General features: G+C 39.8%; 1 long non-coding RNA gene across 1 annotated transcript in view; it reads right to left on the bottom strand.

The window, feature by feature from the left end:
- Positions 1-202: 202 nt before the first annotated feature.
- The window catches only part of LOC124866147, a 77,118-nt gene continuing 58,377 nt past the window's right edge, over positions 203-18,943 (bottom strand). The window contains exons 2-3 of the long non-coding RNA XR_007037735.1: positions 618-732; positions 203-531 (exon numbers count right to left, since the gene is read on the bottom strand). This is a non-coding gene — a long non-coding RNA (uncharacterized LOC124866147). The remainder of the gene's footprint in view (positions 532-617; positions 733-18,943) is intronic.

The raw sequence follows: 18,943 nt of genomic DNA, 5'->3' as shown, positions 1-18,943 counted from the left end.
CTGTAGCATCACAAGATTTTTAGGCAACCCCAGGACCAGTGTTTATACATTTCATATCATCCAAGGCTTTTGTTTGGATGACATTCAAACTATGATACACTGTCATAGTTTTGACTGCCGACTTGACCCACATGCAGAGAACACTCAGAGACAAAGAATGTTTCAGTTATTTTATTCAAAGACAGGAACGAGGGTCCGGCAACCATGTAAGCCGGGCTGGGCTGTGATGAGGAGGAACAAGGGTAAGTAATAGTAAATAGGGACAGTTGCAGTAGATGCAGGTAATGCTCACTGATGGGGTGTCGGTATCCGCCAGGGAGAGGGCGCGTCAGGACTGAGAGCTGATCCAGAGAATGGTGCCGGCAGGAGCCAGGGAAATAATCCTTTGAGGTGGGGTGGACAGGGTTCGCGGCTGAAGCAGTACACCGATCCGTTTGGGCTGCCAGCCAGGTAAGATGTCCGGTGAAGTTCACAGTCCTTGGGAATTCCAAAGATTCTTCTAAACCAAGGTAGCGAGGCATAGAGCAATACCTGCGTAGAAGAGGTTAGAAGTTACCAAGAGCTTAGCATGAAAAAACACTTCAAATGCAAGATTCGAGGAGAGCCGGTTGTAATACCACTGGGGCAAAACAGTCAGCCGCTGATATGCTGGCAGTCCTCCCATTTACTGCATCGTAGCTGACCAGATAGCCAGCACCTGTCAGCCTCCAGATCTCAGGACTCCTGCGACACCTAGTGAGGAAACTGGTTACTGGCATGATCAGCAGTTCAGATCCTGACATCCACACAGTAATTTATACAGTTCATACCTGTGGTTGTATTTTCCTTTAATGACACTTTAGGATAAGTCAGAGTATTTCCTGCTCTTCAGATATACTCCAATGTGTGTTATTACTAGAGCTGTGGAAGACTGTGCTTTTGACAGATTATTACAAACTTGGTAATGGATAACACTAATCTTCTGCTCATAACAATGATACAGGAAGAGAGAGAGGTGATCAGTCCTAGAATTGAGTCAGATTCTGTTTTGAAATGTCTAAATGTCCCTGCATTAATTCCCCTTTAATTCGTTTAGAAACGAATTAAAGGGGAATTAATGCAGGGCAGTCTTAATGTTGGCATGATTAAAATCTCCTACAGCAATAAACAAAGTTTATATAAACTTGGTTCATATAAACTTTGTTTATAACCTCACTTTTTGGTTTATAGCCTCACTTCCCTGACATGTTGTCAGGGAAGTGAGGCTAGTTTAGCATTAGCACCTCTAATAAAGAGCACAGATATTGAATGCCTTTAAAATGTATTCACCCTCTTTGGAGGTTTTATTATTTTAATGTTTTTCTTAATGAAATCATTGTCAATATGCTGGAGAATATTCTCAGTCATCCAGGACATAGCAAATCCAAAAGAAGTTCAAATAACCAAACAAACCAAGTGGACTTCAGTTCTTCGAGTTTCAGTTACAAGAACTGGAGTCAACTTGGTTTGTTTTTTTAATCATTTTTTGGGTTCACGGTCAATATAATTTTAACATTTTAGCCAAAAAAAATCTTTTTTTTATTTTACACTGGGAACATTTTTAGACCCTAATGTCCATTATCTAAAATATATAAGGTAAAGTAAATAAATTGCATATCTTTTCCCCCCTTATAAAATATCAGAGGTAATTCAACAGCTAACTGATGACAACAGGGTCACAGTTTGTGAAATAGACATAACCTTAGAAAGTTCAGTCAAGTGATTATAGTATAAAATATTTGGGTTGCCCAGTCTCTATTTAAGTATAAATTGGCTACAATCCCAACATGAAGAAACAAGTCAGGAGATGGCCACAAAAGGTTTTCCAACACGCCGTCTAATGCACACTTGTGAGGCAGGCAAAGCAAGACACCTACATCCACTCTGATATAATTAAACATTTCAGGGGCTCACATGGGTGATGCTGCATATACAAAAACTGTTGTCTGGGTTCTTCACCAGTCAAACCTGTATGAGAGAGAGGCAAAAACAAACAAACTAAACGAACTCAAATGAAATCTAGGCTGGAATTCAGCCAATGACTTGAGATACTCCAAGAAGTTTCTTTGGTCTAAGACAGAAATAGAGCTTTGTGGTTATCTGACATTTGCTATGTTTGACAAACACTGAACACACTAAATCACAGGAAACACTCCATCCCCATGAGGAAGCATGGTGATGGCAGCTTTGTGCTCTGGGGGGATGCTTTTGAGCATAAAGTCCTGGAAGGCTTGTTCCAGGCTCAAGCTTTTTTCTTAAACACACGTAAAACACTCTGCAGTAAAGAAGAATGTACAGTTAATATGTGCTAAGTGGGATACTTTTCACTTGATACAATCCTCTGTTATGTGCCATCAAGGAGTAGAGCAGCCTCTTATGCTTGTGTGAAACTCTTCAACCAATGATAATTGTAACCAAAAACTGTCATGTTTTTGGACTGTGGGAAGCCGGAGTACCCGGAAAGAACCCACGCATGCACAGGGAGAACATGCAAACTCCATGCAGAAAGACCGCCACCGTGCAGCCCTAGAGAGAAATCCAAAAGGAGGAAACTACAGAATAACCAAAAACTCAATGCACAGATTCATATTATGAAATAAACAACAAATGAAACATTTCCTTTTTTTGTATGAGAGCCCAATTGAGTCTTTACCACAGTAACATTACTTTATTTAATTAAGAAAATATATTTGTATTAGATTTATTTAAAAATTACATCTTTTATGGGAAGGGGAATTTTTAGAAAGCTACAGTGAATAAAAGCATTGCACAATAATAGATAAATCTGAAATGTACGTTTGTCAGTTGTTCACTCAGTTATCCATTAAAACTCTAGCCTATTTTCAGCCTTGAATAAGACTAGATAAATTGTATAAAACACAGAGATGAATCATGAATGAATAAATGCAACATGATGTAATCTAAGACCTGGAGAGACTGGGTTGGTCAGGGCTTAATGTCTCACTGGGACTGGAATAAAGCGATTTTCCTTAGATGACCTCTAAGCTTCTATCTTTGAAGAGCCTGCAGTCTCCTGTTTTATTAATACCATTTCACACCTTTAATTTCCTGTCTGTCATTTATGCTGCATTCTTTAATTTGACCTCTAAATTAATTTCAAGACCTTATTGATCCTTGGTCTGGCCAGAATGTCATCTTTGCAACAATGTTCTTCTTCATTTAATTAGTTGCATGTTATTCTTCTGTTGTTTTTGTGCATTTCTTTTCCTTTGTTTCTATTTTGAATGCTGCTAAATCTTGGATTTGCATCTTACATCTGTTTGTCTTTTTACACAAAATATTTTTGAACTTGGCAAGTCTTGCTTTTTCAGTTACTTAAACACAACACTATGAAACAAATGTTGCATTCTTTTGAAACCACTGTGGTGGTACCGAGTGGTAAAACTAGTTATTGACATTATTGTTCAGATGTATAACTTTATTCTACTTTAGATTTAGATGAGAGAAGGAATTGACGTTCTTATTTAAGATGTCTTATCAGAGACCAGCCGAATGTCCTGGCAAGTTCTGTGCAGCCCTAGCCCACTTTTCCACCCCCCTTGCACCTCTACCACCAGGTGGTTTTATAAACATGATGTTTGGGTGATTTGGGTTGTTAGTGATGTTAGTGACCTCTCAAATCACAGAAGGTTTGAGTTGGTCCAATACTTGATGTTTCCCAACTACAGCTTTCAAGCATGAAACTTTCCATCAGTTTTTAAACAAAGTGTGATAAAATTATTTACATTGGCAGCAATAATATTAAGTTACACCAAGTAGAGATTGTTATAGTCAGTGTTTAATGTAAAATAACTATGTCAAACCTATGTGAGTTCTGTGGATCTCTGGACAATATCACTAGTGACTAAATATTAAGTACCATGCAGTATACATGTATGAACGGGTTCAAATTAACATGGTAAAGAGTTGCACTCATTTCTTTGAGAACTTTTCTCTATATGATGCTGTTTTTTACATGATAAACTTGAAGTGAGTGAAGCTCATAACAACATCATTAAACAGTCTCTCTTCAGGAGTGAAAGAAAAACGTCTTCCTTAACTCTCTGTTGTAGCTGCAAACTTATCTTGAAACTCCATTAACAACAAAATCGGACTGCCAAAAAGTCTCAGTTTCAACTGTTAGTTTTGATGGTTAGAACAGAAGAAAATGCTTTATAGTCAAGTTAAAAGCAAATGAGAGGCAAGAATTATCAAGAACAGGTCCCCCAAAACACTACCAGTGTGCGTCTAACAGCAGTATTGTGTCTGTGCCTGCATTTACACACACACACACACACACACACACACACATACACACACACACACACACATCTGTCCCCCTTTTTTGAGCTTCAACGTGGCACGAGACAGCGCTGCCCCCTGCCCCCACTTTCTATTTGCTATTGCGATTGAACCATTAACCTTTGCTCTGAGACAATGTACTGACATTGAGGCAATCCCCCTTCATGCCAATGACATGCTTCTGTTTATTTTGAACCCTTCAAACAGACTTTTAGACCTGCATATAAAGTTTGGAGCAATTTCTGGATATAAGATGAATTTTGGGAAGAGCGTGGCGATGCCAATTGGTAGAGCAACAAGGGAACTTTTGTCTGCTTTAGCCCCTTTCAGACTTTGCTATAATAATTCCAATACTCCAGTATTTGGGTTACACAGAATCACAAGGAGTTGCATAAAACAAATTATCCTCCTTACCATGTAAGTTAAGGCAAGATTTTGAAAAATGGGAGTTATTGCCTCTCTAGCTGGTTGGTAGAATAAATATCATCACACTGAGTACAGTTACTACATTTTTAGATATTTTTCAAACCCTTCCAATAATTCTAACCATGTCCTCCTTTTACTATCTGAGAAATGTTCTCCTTTACAAAAGAACACCTAGACAAAGACAGAGTGTGCTACAAAGGCCACGAAGCACAGGAGGTCTGGCACTCCCAAACTTTTTTTAAATTACTGGGCATCTAATGTAGGGCCAATATTATACTGGATGAAAGACCATCTGTTGTCATGCACAACACTGGAAAACTGTCAGTAAAACAATTTTCATAGCTGTCTGTGTTTTGTGTCAGATTGGACATATCTCCAGTTTTACAGCAAATCCTACTGTTATTCATTCTCTCAAATTACGTTACCAGCTCAGAATTAACTGTTGGAAGTGACCCTTACACCATTAGACATTGTACGTTCTCATCACAACTAACAGATGAGGTTTTTAGCTTATAGACATCAATTTATGATATTTTCTGTGACAATGTATTTAATTGATTTGAACAGCTGGTGACTACGTTCAAGATTCCTCGTTCCCATTTCTTCAGGTATCTACAACTCAGAAGCTTTTAGGCCTCTAATATTAATTGCTTACCATCCTGTCCATCTCCATCTTTTTTAGATGATATCTTTGATCTTAAACCTGGATGCCAAACATGTTATAGGTGTTGTTTATGGGTTATTAAGTAACTATAAGTTGATGACATTGCAGTTGCTCAGGGGAAGATGGGAAAGAGATTTGTGTGAACATATTGCAGATGAGACTTAGCATAGGATAATTGACTAATTCACCCATTTGACTGTTTTCATCACCTATCTGTCTTAAACATAGTGATTCCGTTCAAGGTGGTCCATTGTCTCCACTGGTCTAAAACCAGACTGAGTACGATCAATGGTGAGTTTAATTCCACATTTGACCGGAGTAGACATTACTCTGTTTCTCTGTTACATATGTTTTAGGCTTGCCCTTAATTGTGGGTGACGTTTGGAAATGTATATTTGAAACCTTGTCTAAAATATGTGGCATTTCAATTGCACCTGGTCCTTTCATAGCTATTATTAGGGTGATGCTTAGTAGTGCCGGTCTCACTAAATCTCATGCCAATTTGACGGCTTTCTGCACACTTTTGGCCCGGAGAAGGATTTTACTGAAATGGAAAGAGCCATTACCACCTGTCGATGGGCACAGGCTTAAGGATGTCATGTACTATGTACAGCTGGAGAAGATCATAGATACATGCTGAAAGGCTCAACTCAGATCTTTTAACATATTACCTATTTTAAAAACATAGATGTACAGAATATTGTTCAACTCTTTTTTCATTAATACTGTTGTAACTGTTGTCAAGTACAGTATCAGTTCAATAAAAAGACCTTGATCAAAATTTCAAACTTATTTGGTTTTATGATGAGAAAAAAACTACAGTGAGTGACGTTGTTTGGGGAAGTTGGTCATTATAACAGTTTAAATGAGCAGAGAGAATTGAACAGATGTAAAAAAAAAAAAAACTGCCAAAGACCAGGTCACAAATAAGAACCCGATGACATATTATGATAGGGGCGACGGTGGTGACAATGCTAGGGGTTTGTCCTGTAACCCGTGGGTGGCCGGTTCAAACCCCAGCTCTGTCTGTCTAAGACAGAGCTGTGAAGAAAGCTCTGTGAACAAAGGGTTAGCTTCCAGCTAACCTCTGTAGCTGTGGATGAAAGATGGCTCGTTCTGTCCGCCAACCAACTACACATTACCGTAACCACGGTGATGCAGGGCCATTGTCCTTCCTTCAGACTCGGCTTGTAGAGACAGCATCTCTACTGGAGACTTCTCTGGAACACAGTTTGCTTCTGCAGGCCTCAGAGAGAAAAGGTCAACCAAGGCTTGTACCTTAATTGTTACCCCCTTTTGTGAATAAATACCGGATACACAGACAGTAATTCATTCTTTCTGTACTTAACTCAGTGCATATGATCGATGACCTTATGACACCCTTGGATCCAGTTTGAAGAGTTTATGTCTGTTTGCCAGCAAAGAGACATTAGCACACTGCCTCCCCTATCCTGGTCCCACAGAGGAGCAGTGGAAGAGAGATCGGACCATTGGAAAGGTGGGGGTTTTATACGGCCAGTGGCATCATGGGAAGTCCTCTGCTACAGTTTGCTTGGCTGTGAAGTAGGTTAAATGCAGTTTATTTTGAAAGTTCCAGGAAAGTCTGTACTGGCCTTTCATGTTGTAACCATGGCTGGGGTCCGAACACCCCTTTGTTTTCAGAAATTTCATACATACATTTCATATATACGTTTTCATTTTTAACATAAAATATATTGTCTTTAAGGTAAATTCAGTTGCATATAGATTGAACAGGATTTGCAAATCATTGTATTTGGTTTTTATTTATGTTATACACAACTTCATTAAAATTTGGGTTGTATCACCAACAACCATGACAGGTCCAAACTAAAGCCTCTTTCCTCCCCATTCTGATGCTGAGTTTAAAATTCACCACGTCTAGAAACCTGAATGCAGTGAGTTGCTGCCACGTGATTGGTTGAGCTGCTGTTTGTATTAACAAGCAATTGAATTGACATACCTAATAAAGTAGCAGGTAAACATATGCCCCACATATGAGAACACATTTCACTGAAAGCAGTGGTTTTGAATTTTTATCAGGTTGTTTTTAAACATCTTAAAAAAGAGACTCCACAATTGTGTTGTGAATAAAGCATGTTTTATAAGTATATGTTTTAAAAGTGTCTACTTGAGACCTTTTCTTGGATGTGTATTGTTCTGTTTATCATATACAGTATCCCTAACCCAATCAATGAGGACTGTGCTTATTGGTAACAGTATATATTTTGGTTGGAGTACGGGGGAGTCAGGTTTAGCCTAAACCGGCTCAGTTATGGTTGAGGTGCAAACACACCCTCCATTTCTGCTACCTGTATGACCCCTTCTCTTTTCCAATGGTTATAATCAGTCTGACAGAGGGAGGTATCCCAATCCTTGTGGTTTTTAGTAGAACAATGACCATCAGTGGGACCCTTTGTGAGGTTCCTTGAGACGACATTGTTCTAAATAAGCGCCGTTTGACTAAATAATCTGAACTGAAACTATCTGTGTAGTTATGCTGCTATAGGCTTAGGCTGCTGGAGGACATAACGACCACTTTCACCCTCTTCGCTACATTCTCACACTACTCTCCAATTTTGCATTGTTTGCTGTTATTTCAGCTTTTAACCTTGTTCTCTCTTTTCTCTTCCTAGAAGCTACACCTGGCCTGGCTCTGTGTCTACCTGTGACACCTTTCTAGAGAGGGGCATCGTCCAAGCTTTTGCTGGCAACAACTTAATGCTCACCTTCTACAGATGATCCACATAGCCCTGTCTTTTAGTGTTTAACCCTTTCTCTCTCCTAGACATGGAAATTGACTGAGCTTTTACTGTAACTAATTATATGTGCTCTCTTTCAGTCTCTAACCTTGAAAACTGGCTCAGAGTTTATCTGTTCTTTCTTTCTAGGTGAAACGACTAAAGGAGCTACATCCATTAATATTTACTTTTCCTTCCCATAGAAAGTACTTCTGGATCAGTGCTTCTGTGTTTTTTTTGTGTCTCTGCTCTGTTCTCTCAAACCCCCAGTCGGTTGTAGCAGATGGCCGCTCACACTGAGCCTGGTTCTGCTGGAGGTTTCTTCCTGTTAAAAGGGAGTTTTTCCTCTCCACTGTCGCTACATGCATGCTCAGTAGGAGGGATTGCTGCAAAGTCAACGCCAGTGACTGTCCACTGTCTCTACATGCTCATCCAGGAGGGGGGAATGCTGCAAGTCACTGACTGGATGCAATCTGCTGGGTTTCCTTACATAGAAAAACGTTTTATCCAATTTGAATAAATAACTGAATCTGACTGAACTGTTCAATTGTTAGGATTAATTGGAATGTATGAACCTGACTGTTGTGAAGTGCCTTGAGACAACATGTGTTGTGAATTGGCGCTATATAAATAAACTGAATTGAATTGAATTGAATTAATATGTAGCTGTTATAAACTTGACAAGTCAACCCAGGTCCTTCATCTTTGTTCTAATGTAAAAAAGGAGTAGCTGGTATTAGACAACCAATCCGTTATGAAGGCAAAAGACAACTTGGCATGAATGTGTAAATTAAAGAGCTTGTTACTGCAACATTAATCACAGTATCATTATGCTGTGGTTGCAACCTGATAATGGTGCCTGAGGGACAGTTCTAAAAATATCAATTTCTGTTAAAAAAAACTCTTTACATTGAACAATTTACAAGGATACAGTGACTTTATTGTAAATCTACCCATTCATCTACTTTTTGTCTGATAGTAAAATTAGTTTGATGGTGGGAAACATTTTTTGTAAAGAAAAAAGCAAATACTTTTTCACAGCATAGACTGTATAGACTGATTTCTGTGTGACATCATGAGCACAAGCCCCACCTCTTGTTCTACCCTTGATTTCCTCAACAGTGTTGTAATACAGTAGGCCGTGAAACTCATAGAACATCTGAGAAATTAATGTGAAAAGTCCAAATGGTAAAAGGTTGCTGTGCTCATGAATATTCCACGAGGTACATTAAGAATCCATTTTTGTTTTCCTGTAGGAACAAAATTAAATACTAGGTTCAGAAGCATATTTAGCTCCCAAAACTGAGACAGCCTTCAGATCAAAGTCGTGTTTGTCGCCAACGTTTCTCCAAAGGCACATTTTCTTTTGCTTATTTTTATTATTTTGTTTAATTTGAGCAAAGACTTTAAAAGAAAGCCCTGCACTTTAAATTCAACCTCACTACTTGAGTGAGAACGTATTACAATTTTAACAATGTTTTACAAAATATTTTGGGCTGAAACTAATTTAATATTAGACCAACAGAATCACATTACAGCCCAAATATATATTTGATATTATCACCACAACAGAAAGTACAAATATACACATATGTTTATATATTCATTCATTGTATTTTGTTTTCTGCTACCACATTTGTTTCCTTATTATATTTTAGTTTCTCTCTGCAGTTTTCACACTCTGTTTTGCTTCTTCACTGTCATCTATAGGATTTGTTTTTTTCTCCATCTCTCTCATAGTTTTTCTCCTCCTGCCTGCAGACATGCAGCTCATTCATTCCTCTCACTTGACTCTAAGTCTCCTTTATGAACAACAATCCATCAAACATGTCATTCCTCTTAGGGTTTTTCTTTTTCCCCATCCTAGTTATTGCCTTTTTGTTATCATCCTTAGCATTTTCTCTGTAATGTTTAGTATTTTCTTCTGCTAATCTTGTCCTATTCTTCCTAAGAAATTTGCATCTAAATTAAAGATTTGGATGGGAACTAGTAGATGAGATAGCATTTCAGTTATGGTCTTTCTAATTAATGGGTATAGAGAATCATCAAACGTGAGGAGCTTAGAGGAAATTCACACCGTTCTGATTAGCGGTGGTAAAACTGGTTGTATCTCAGGTGATCATTTGTGCCGGTATGGTGAGTAGCAATGTAATTTTGTACAGTAGAGTTGTAATAGAATCTTGTGGCACTGGCATATTTCTCATCATACTAATAGCTGTCTTGCAAAGGATTGGTCAGTTGTTGTAAACATGTGATTTCACCCGTGGAAGTAAGTCTAAGCTAATAGGTTTTCCAATTTGAAGTTTAGCAACATATTGGGTACTCAGTTAAGAAAAATAAGACAGCAACAGAGTGAGAGACAGTAACTTGCTAACCATTATCCGTTAACAAGGGGTAAAATTGGTGACTGCTTTGAGACCATGCACTAAAGGGCTAAATAATCTTGTTTAAATAGGTCCCAACTGCATTTTATCGTTTCTAGTTATAATCTCTTGCTGAAATCAGAAATACTAGTGCTAGAATGAAACCTAACTGTATAATTTTACATCAAACAACGTTGACTCCTGAGCTTGGAAAGTTTGCAGCATGTCTTCCACCCCTTCTCTCACTTTCCTGTCTGAAAACTCTGAATAAAGGCCACTAAATCCTAAAAAAGACAGAGTTTTGATTTGTAAAACCTTTACTTTATTTGTGAAAATAAAAAATTGGGAATAATCATGGTTTTGGATATGGGCTAAATTACCTTCTGCCCAAGGCAGCACAGTCTGGGGGAAACCTGGATAATAAAAAGGCACATATTTGTTTTCTACTGCTTGTCTTCCTGTTCGGTCAATGGAAATGGGAATGGGCACCCGGCCCTGTGTGGTGTGTACAGTGTAAGCACTGTCAAAAACTCTACACCAGGGTGGCAGCATCAGGGGACAGAGGGGGAAGCAGGATTATCTGGGGGAAGCTTGGAGTATAGCCACGGCTCAAACCCATTTAAAGGATGAGGATTCACAGGTTTTCCCGCCAAGTCTAACCAGCAGGAGAACTGGAGGCAGACCCAAATCTCATTCCAGGAACTATATATCCCTGCCTAGCAAGGAACACCATTAGACTTCTTAGGCTGAGCGGGGGAGTGCTGCTAATAGAAAAGATGTCCGGGTCTACCAAATGGACCACAGATGAGCAGCAGAACATGGATGGACAGATGCAGCTGCATGGCAGATAGGAAACCATACCTCACTTTGTTAATCTTCATATATCAGTTAACGACTGTCTGTAGTTTCTTCAGGTTATCTTCAGTCATCCACACTGTAAAACAAAAAGTCTATGAATGTTGTAACTTGTTGATATTCAGATCTAGAAATCCCAGGTGAGCAAAGCCAGACATCAGAGTGGAAACAACAGAAAGGAAAGCAGTTTATTTATACAGCACATGTCGTCTCAAGGCACTTTAGAGTCCATTCAACTGAATCATACAGTACATATTCCAATTGATCCTATTAATCAAACAATGCTGTTAAATTCAGTTTATAATTCATATTAGTTAAATAGTTTCTATCTATGACAAACTGTTGTCAGCAATTACAGAAGAAAATATCTTGGTAAAGTCTTTTTTAAGCCAATCAGATGTTACTAGTGTTGAAATGTCAAATATAAGTCCTCGACATGGAGCTTTTTGTGTGTTGAGTGATTTCATTGGGTTTGTAATGAGGATCATCATCAGCCTCTTGCTGATGTTAATTCAAAGTCAAATAAGTACAGCAATATTGTGGATGAACTACAGGAAGCACGTGTTTCTGTTTGTGGATAATTTAAATATTCTGCTTAATGCTAAAAATGTATGAGCCAATTTAAATGTTTATTGATGTGAGAAATTGGCAAAAAGGCTGTAAATGTCAGGATCTAGGTTGTGTTTTGGTGTATTTTGTGTTTGCAACATGTGTTCAGTGTTTTCAGACTTTTCTGGAGTTTTCAGGTGTGCTGGGTGACAGGTGCAACTTATTCTACAGATTGCTTGAGGAGTACTTAAGCAGGAGGCTGCCAGCACTTCGAAGCCAGAGTGTTGCCTTCCGTGGTAACAATCTCAGCCAATGCTACATCTATGCTTTGTCTTTCACCTTATAGTAACTTAGCAAAAAGGAATTAATTCTCACACCACTAAGCTCATTAAGGAGCATCTAAGAGACCAACTGAACAAACTCAACCTCGACAACTCGGATCCCAAATCCCTCAACCCCTGGCGATCTGACCACACTCACTCAGTAAGCCGTTCACTTATCTATCTGTAATTCTCAACATTTGTTCAGTTACGTGGTTCCCTGTTTTCATTAATACTCTTCCCCTCTGCCCTTACAGTTGGTGTTTTCGTCCGTTTCCGTTCCAGTTTATTTTGTGACAAAATAAATATTATTTTCACTTTTACCGCTTTCTCCGGAGTGTTCCCTGTATGTGGGTCAGAACTCTTTCGAAAACAATGACAGAACACTCTGGCCAACAAGACCCGGCGGAAGCATTCCGGAGAACTCTCTCTGAACAGGCTATTCAGATCCATCTCCATGACACTTCTCTCCGTTCACTTTCAGAACAGCAACGCCAAACAAACCAACAACTAGAGCAGATTACGTCCTTGTTACAACAGTCCTTAGGTTCTCAGTCCACCACTCCTGTAGAGGGCAGCGGAACATCACCGGTATCTCAACAGCTTCCCTACTCTCGTGATGTCACTTCCCCTAATCCAGAAACATTTTCTGGTGAGGTGGGTAATTGTGGGGGATTTTTGATTCAATGTTCCCTGGTTTTCAACCGTTCCCCCCGTTCTTTTCCCCATGATGATGCAAAGATTTCATATGTTATTGGTTTATTGACTGGCAAGGCCTTACAGTGGGCTGAGGCCCGATTTTCTGAATGTAGAGCGTTTGGTTGTACGTTCGAAGACTTTGTCAAAGAGTTTAAATGAACTTTTTCCCCTGTTACAGATAAATCTAGTGCTGGTCGACGTTTGAGAGCCTTAAAGCAGCATAATAGATCTGTTACTGATTTTTCTATTGAGTTTCGAACACTAGCTGCAACTTCCGGTTGGAATAATGAAGCCTTAAAGACTACCTTTTTGCACGCATTAGATGATTCATTAAAGGATGAATTAGCCATGATTGAGGAACCTCCTACATTAGATGAGGTAAATACATTAGCAACTAGAGTTGACAACCGTTTAAGGGAAAGAAGAAGAGTCAGAGCAGAGAGGTCCTTTTACAGAATTCAGCCGAAGACTATTTCTCAACCTCCGGTTAAGAGTCCATCTCAGCAACCCGTATCTGAACCTGAGCCCATGTTGGTGGGACGTACCCATCTCACATTTGAAGAAAGACAGAAATGCAAAATGTCAAAACAATGCTTTTATTGTGGTTCTTCGGCGCATTTCGTAGCTGCTTGTCCTGTTTGCCCTGGGTCACCAATAGACAGTGGGGGTTGGTGGACCATACACAGAGCAGTAAACCCCCAGATTCAGTTTACCTGCAACTATCATTGTTAATCAGCACACCATGACCTTATCTGCTTTGATAGATTACGGCTGCGAACAGAATTTGATTGATTCTTAGTTGGTAAACCAGGCTGGCATTGAGGTGGAACAACTTGATTCAGCACGTTCTGTCTTAGCTTTAAACAGTAAAAGGCTCCAGCAAATAACCATGTGAACCAAGCCCATAGAACTTTTATTGTCAGGTAACCATAGGGAGAAGACTTCCTTTTTTGTGTTTCCAGTGTCTCAAGGTTCCATAGTTCTAGGTTTTTCTTGGTTACAGGAACATAACCCCCATTTAGATTGGTCTAAGTGCCGCATTGAATCTTGGTCTACTAACTATCACTCATCATGTCTTCAGTCAGCCTTCTCCCCGAGTCATCCTCTACAGGCTAGTAAGGAGGATGAGATTATTGATTTGACTCATGTGCCTTGTGAATACCATGATCTTAAGAGTGTCTTCAGTAAGAACAAGCCTCTGTCCGTACCCCCTCATAGGCCCTATGATTGCGCAATAAATCTTCTTCCCGGTGCACCTCTACCTACCAGTAGACTCTATAACATCTCCCATTCTGAATAGGAATCTATGGAAAAATATATTAATGATTGCCTGTCGGCAGGTATTATTCGGCCATCTTTCTCACCTCTTGTAGTGGGGTTTTTCTTCGTAGGGAAAAAGGATGGCTCATTACAGCCATGTATTGATTATAGAGGCCTAAATCAGATCACTGTTAAAAACATGTATCCACTCCTTACCTCTGCTTTTGACCCGGTTCATGGTGCCACTATATTTTCCAAATTAGATCTAAGAAATGCATACCATATGGTCAGGATCCGCCAGGTGGACGAGTGGAAGACGGCCTTCAAGACGCTACTGGGCCATTTTGAGTAGTAGGTCATGCCTTTCGGACTATGTAATGCTCCTGCTGTGTTTCAAGCCTTAGTTAACGAGGTTTTCAGAGATTTTTTGAACATTTTCGTATACCTGGATGACATTCTGATTTATTCTAAGGACATTAAGGAGCATCGCAAACACGTTCGCCAAGTCCTGCAACGCCTTCTGGAAAACCGCCTGTTCGTAAAGGCTGAGAAGTGTGAATTTCACCAGTCTTCCATCACCTTCTTGGGCTACATTCTCGAGGATGGACAGGTACGTTCTGATCCAGAAAAGATCAAGGCGGAGCTGGACTAGCCTGAACCAGACTCTCGTAAATCTTTACAACGTTTCCTAGGCTTTGCTAATTTTTATAGACGATTCATTAAGGACTACAGTCTGACAGCTGCACCATTCACTGCTCTAACATCTTCTAAGGTCTCATTTGCCTGGTCATCCAAAGCTGAAGCAGCTTTTCAGGAATTAAGAGGAAGTTCTCCCAAGCCCCCATATTAGTTTATCCAGACGCTTCTAGACAGTTCATTCTGGAGGTCGGCGCTTCAGACATCGGGGTTGGAGCAGTGTTATCACAAAACTCAGAGGATGGGAGACTTCATCATTGTGCTTTCTTTTCCTGTAGGTTCAGTAACACCAAAAGGAATTATGACGTGGGTGACCATGAACTACTGAGCATCAAACTGGCACTTGAAGAGTGGCGACACTGGCTAGAAGGGGCTGAGCATCCTATTCAAGTTTAGACAGATCATAAGAACTTGGCCTATCTTCAGTCAGCCAAAAGACTTAACCCACGTCAGTCTCGGTGGTCTTTATTTTTATCTCGTTTTGACTTATGTATCTCTTTTAGAGATAAGAACACCAAGCCAGACGCCCTTTCTAGGTGGTTCGCCACAGAGGACTCTGTGGAGGAACCAGCCTCCATCTTACCGCCCTGCTGGACAATAGGAGCGCTCAGTTGGGACATGGAGGACATCATTCAGAGAGCTCAGCAACAGGTACCCGACCCTGGTTTTGGACCACCTAACCACATCTACGTCCCATCTCAAGTACGTTCCCGACTCATTGACTGGCTTCATTCAGCTAAGTTTTCAGCTCATCCTGGTGTTAGTAGGACCATTGCATTAGTACAAAGGAGGTTTTGGTGGCCCACTTTACATAAAGATGTGAAGGAGTTTGTTCAAGCATGTGCTATTTGCACCAGGAATAAGTCCAGTAATCAACCACCGGCAGGTCTTCTTCAACCTCTCGGCATCCCAAATCGACCCTGGTCCCACACTGCACTGGATTTTGTTACTGGACTACCCCTTTCTTCAGGTATGACTACAGTTCTCACGATTGTTGATTGTTTCTCTAAGGCTTGTCATATTGTCCCCCTCAGAAAGCTTCCGTCAGCCCTGCAAACAACAAAACTTCCATGTTTTTCATCTTCATGGAGTCCCACTGGATGTACTTTCTGATCGTGGCCCACAGTTCATCTCTCAGGTTTGGAAGCAGTTTTGTTTGGCTCTAGGAGCCAAAGTCTCATTGACCTCAAGTTTCCGCACTCAGTCCAATGGTCAAACTGAAAGATTAAACCAACAACTAGAATCCACATTACGTTGATTCACTTCCACAAATCCAACTGATTGGTGTTCATACCTGCCCTGGGTTGAATATGCCCTAAATTCTCATGTTTCTTTAGCAACTGGTCGATCACCTTTTGAGGTTTCTCTGGGCTATCAACCCCCTTTGTTTGCTGCTGATGAGAGGGACATTAGGGTTTCATCAGTTCACCAACACATTCGACGCTGCAAGTCCGTCTGGACGTCAACTATCCAGACCCTACATTGCACCACGGACCAAAACAAACGCTTCGCTGACCGAAGACGCCAACCGGCACCGGATTACCAGCCGGGGCAGAAGGTATGGTTGTCAGCATGGAACATACCACTAAAATCTATGTCTAAGAAACTCTCGCCTCGCTTCATTGGCCCCTACGAGATTGAGTCTGTGATTAGTCCATCTGCTGTTTGCCTTCGTCTACCTGCTAGTCTTCGTGTTCATCCCACGTTCCATGTGTCACAACTCAAGCCGGTGGTCTCTAGTGACTCGTGTCGAATCCATAAACCCCTGGCGACCTGACCACACTCACTCAGTAAGCCGTTCACTTATCTATCTGCAATTCTCACCATTCGTTCAGTTACGTGGTTCCCTGTTTTCATTAATACTCTTCCCATCTCCCCTTACAGTTGGTGTTTTCGTCCGTTTCCATTCCTGATTATATTGTGACAAAATAAATATTATTTTCACTTTTACCGCTTTCCCCGGAGTGTTCTCTGCATGTGGGTCAGAACTCTTTCGAAAACAATGACAGTAAAACACACACAGATGCACACATGATTTTATTATACATAGACTAGGGTTATCCATACTTGTTTTTATTGATGGACTGCATTAAAAAGTATCAACTGACTCATCACAGGTCATCCGTATTATTACTTTACTTAAAGAACAGCTAAAACCTTGCAGAATGTAAAGCACAGTGCTGGGAAATGGTATTTGCCACCCCCCTCATGTGCGTCCCATTTTCCAGTTTGCCATAAATATAGAACACAGTTTTCAAATGATTTTATTTATTGAGGGAAAAAATGGTTATCTGAACCAACTTGGCCCTATGTGAAAGTAACTGCACTCTTTTAAATAACAATTTATCTAATCACACTCAGCCCTGATTACTGTCAGAGAAGTAGAATCAAGAAATCCCTTAAATAAAAACCTGTCTAACAACACAAAGTAGGCTAAAAGACCTGAAGAAGCAAGACACCATACCCTGAGCTAAAGAAATTCCACAACACATGACAAGCAAAGTTACAGACATCTATCAGTCTGGAAAAGGTTGCAAAGCCTTTTCTAAGCCCTTGGTACTCCTACAAATCACAGTGAAAACCATTATTCACAAATGGAGATAACATGAAACAGTGGGGAACTTTCCCAGGAGTGGCCAGTCTACCAAAATTACTTCAAGAGATAATCAAGACTCATCCAGGAGGTCACAAAATAACCCTGAATAGCATCTAAAGCACAATGATCTCACTGGCTTCAGTTAAGAACAGTGTTCATTATTCAATAAGAGAGACCGGGCTAAAAAACGCATTAATGGGTTCTTTGGACAAAACCACTGCTGAACAAAAACAACTCATAGGCCTGTCAAACATTTGTAAAAAAATAAAATAAAATCTTAATGATCCCTAAGACTTTTGGTAAAATATTCTGTGGTATAACAAGATAAAAGTTTAACTTTTTGGAAGATCTGCAATATAGTACATCTGGTGTAAAATTAACATGATTGTGGTGGTGAGATGGTCTGAGGCTGCTTTGCTGCTTCATGACCTGGACGACTTGTCATAATTGATGGAGCTATCATTTATGCTCTCTAATAGAAAATCTTGAGTGATAATGTCCAGCCATCAGTTTGTAACCTCAAGCATGCTTGAGTCATCCAGCAGGATAATGATTTGAGCAAAACAGGAAGACCACCTCTGAAGCACACTTAAATCTACAATGAAGGTTTTGTAGTGGCCTAGTTAAAGTTGACATTTAAATTCAACTGAAATGCTGTGGAATGACCTTAAACAGGCCATCTGTGCTTGAAAAAACTATGTGGCTGAATTAAATGATTCTGTGTGCCAAATTTCCTCCACAATGATGAAAAACAGTTTTGTTGTTGTTGTTGTTGTAAACGGCGGGACTTTCGGTGGCGTAACCAGATATTGTCATTAACCGGATGTTGTCATTAACCGGATGTTGTCATTACAAGGAAGCAAATCTTTCTAATTGTATGTTTTTAGATGTTTTTTACATCTAAAAACAAAACATGTAGTTTATCCACTTTAAAAGGTCACTCGGGTTAATGCAGGCACGTCACACAAAATTCTGATAAAAAGAGGGAACCTGACAGAATTGTAAATTTATTTTGTTTTAACGCAGGGGTTATTTAGATGTTATTTAGAAAAGAAGGATGAATTGGCTTCTGTTGTAGAGATGAACTGAAAAAAAAATAAACATGCAGTTTCTCCACTTTAAAGGAACAGTCAATTTAATGCAGGCACATCACACAAAATTCTGATAAAAAGAGAGAACCTGACAGAATGCTCAGTATGCTGTTTCCAAATTAGAAATGGATTCTACAGCTAAAAGACTTTGTTTGGAATCATGAGAGACTCCATTTGGTAAAATGGATGATAATTTTAGTTACCTTAAGCTTTTCTTTTTCCATCTTAGAGCAATAGCTATTGAGGATTTAGAGAAAACAGTTTTCCCCTCATCCCACGTGGGAGCCAGAGGTTGTAACCTGTATGTCTATGTAAAACGTCACAAGAAACTGAAAAAATAAAAAA

The sequence above is a fragment of the Girardinichthys multiradiatus genome, chromosome 1, assembly GCF_021462225.1.
Source record: "Girardinichthys multiradiatus isolate DD_20200921_A chromosome 1, DD_fGirMul_XY1, whole genome shotgun sequence".
NCBI classification, from domain to species: Eukaryota; Metazoa; Chordata; class Actinopteri; order Cyprinodontiformes; family Goodeidae; genus Girardinichthys; species Girardinichthys multiradiatus.
Note: the sequence above shows the minus strand (reverse complement) of the source record. Positions and strands in the feature narration are given on the sequence as shown.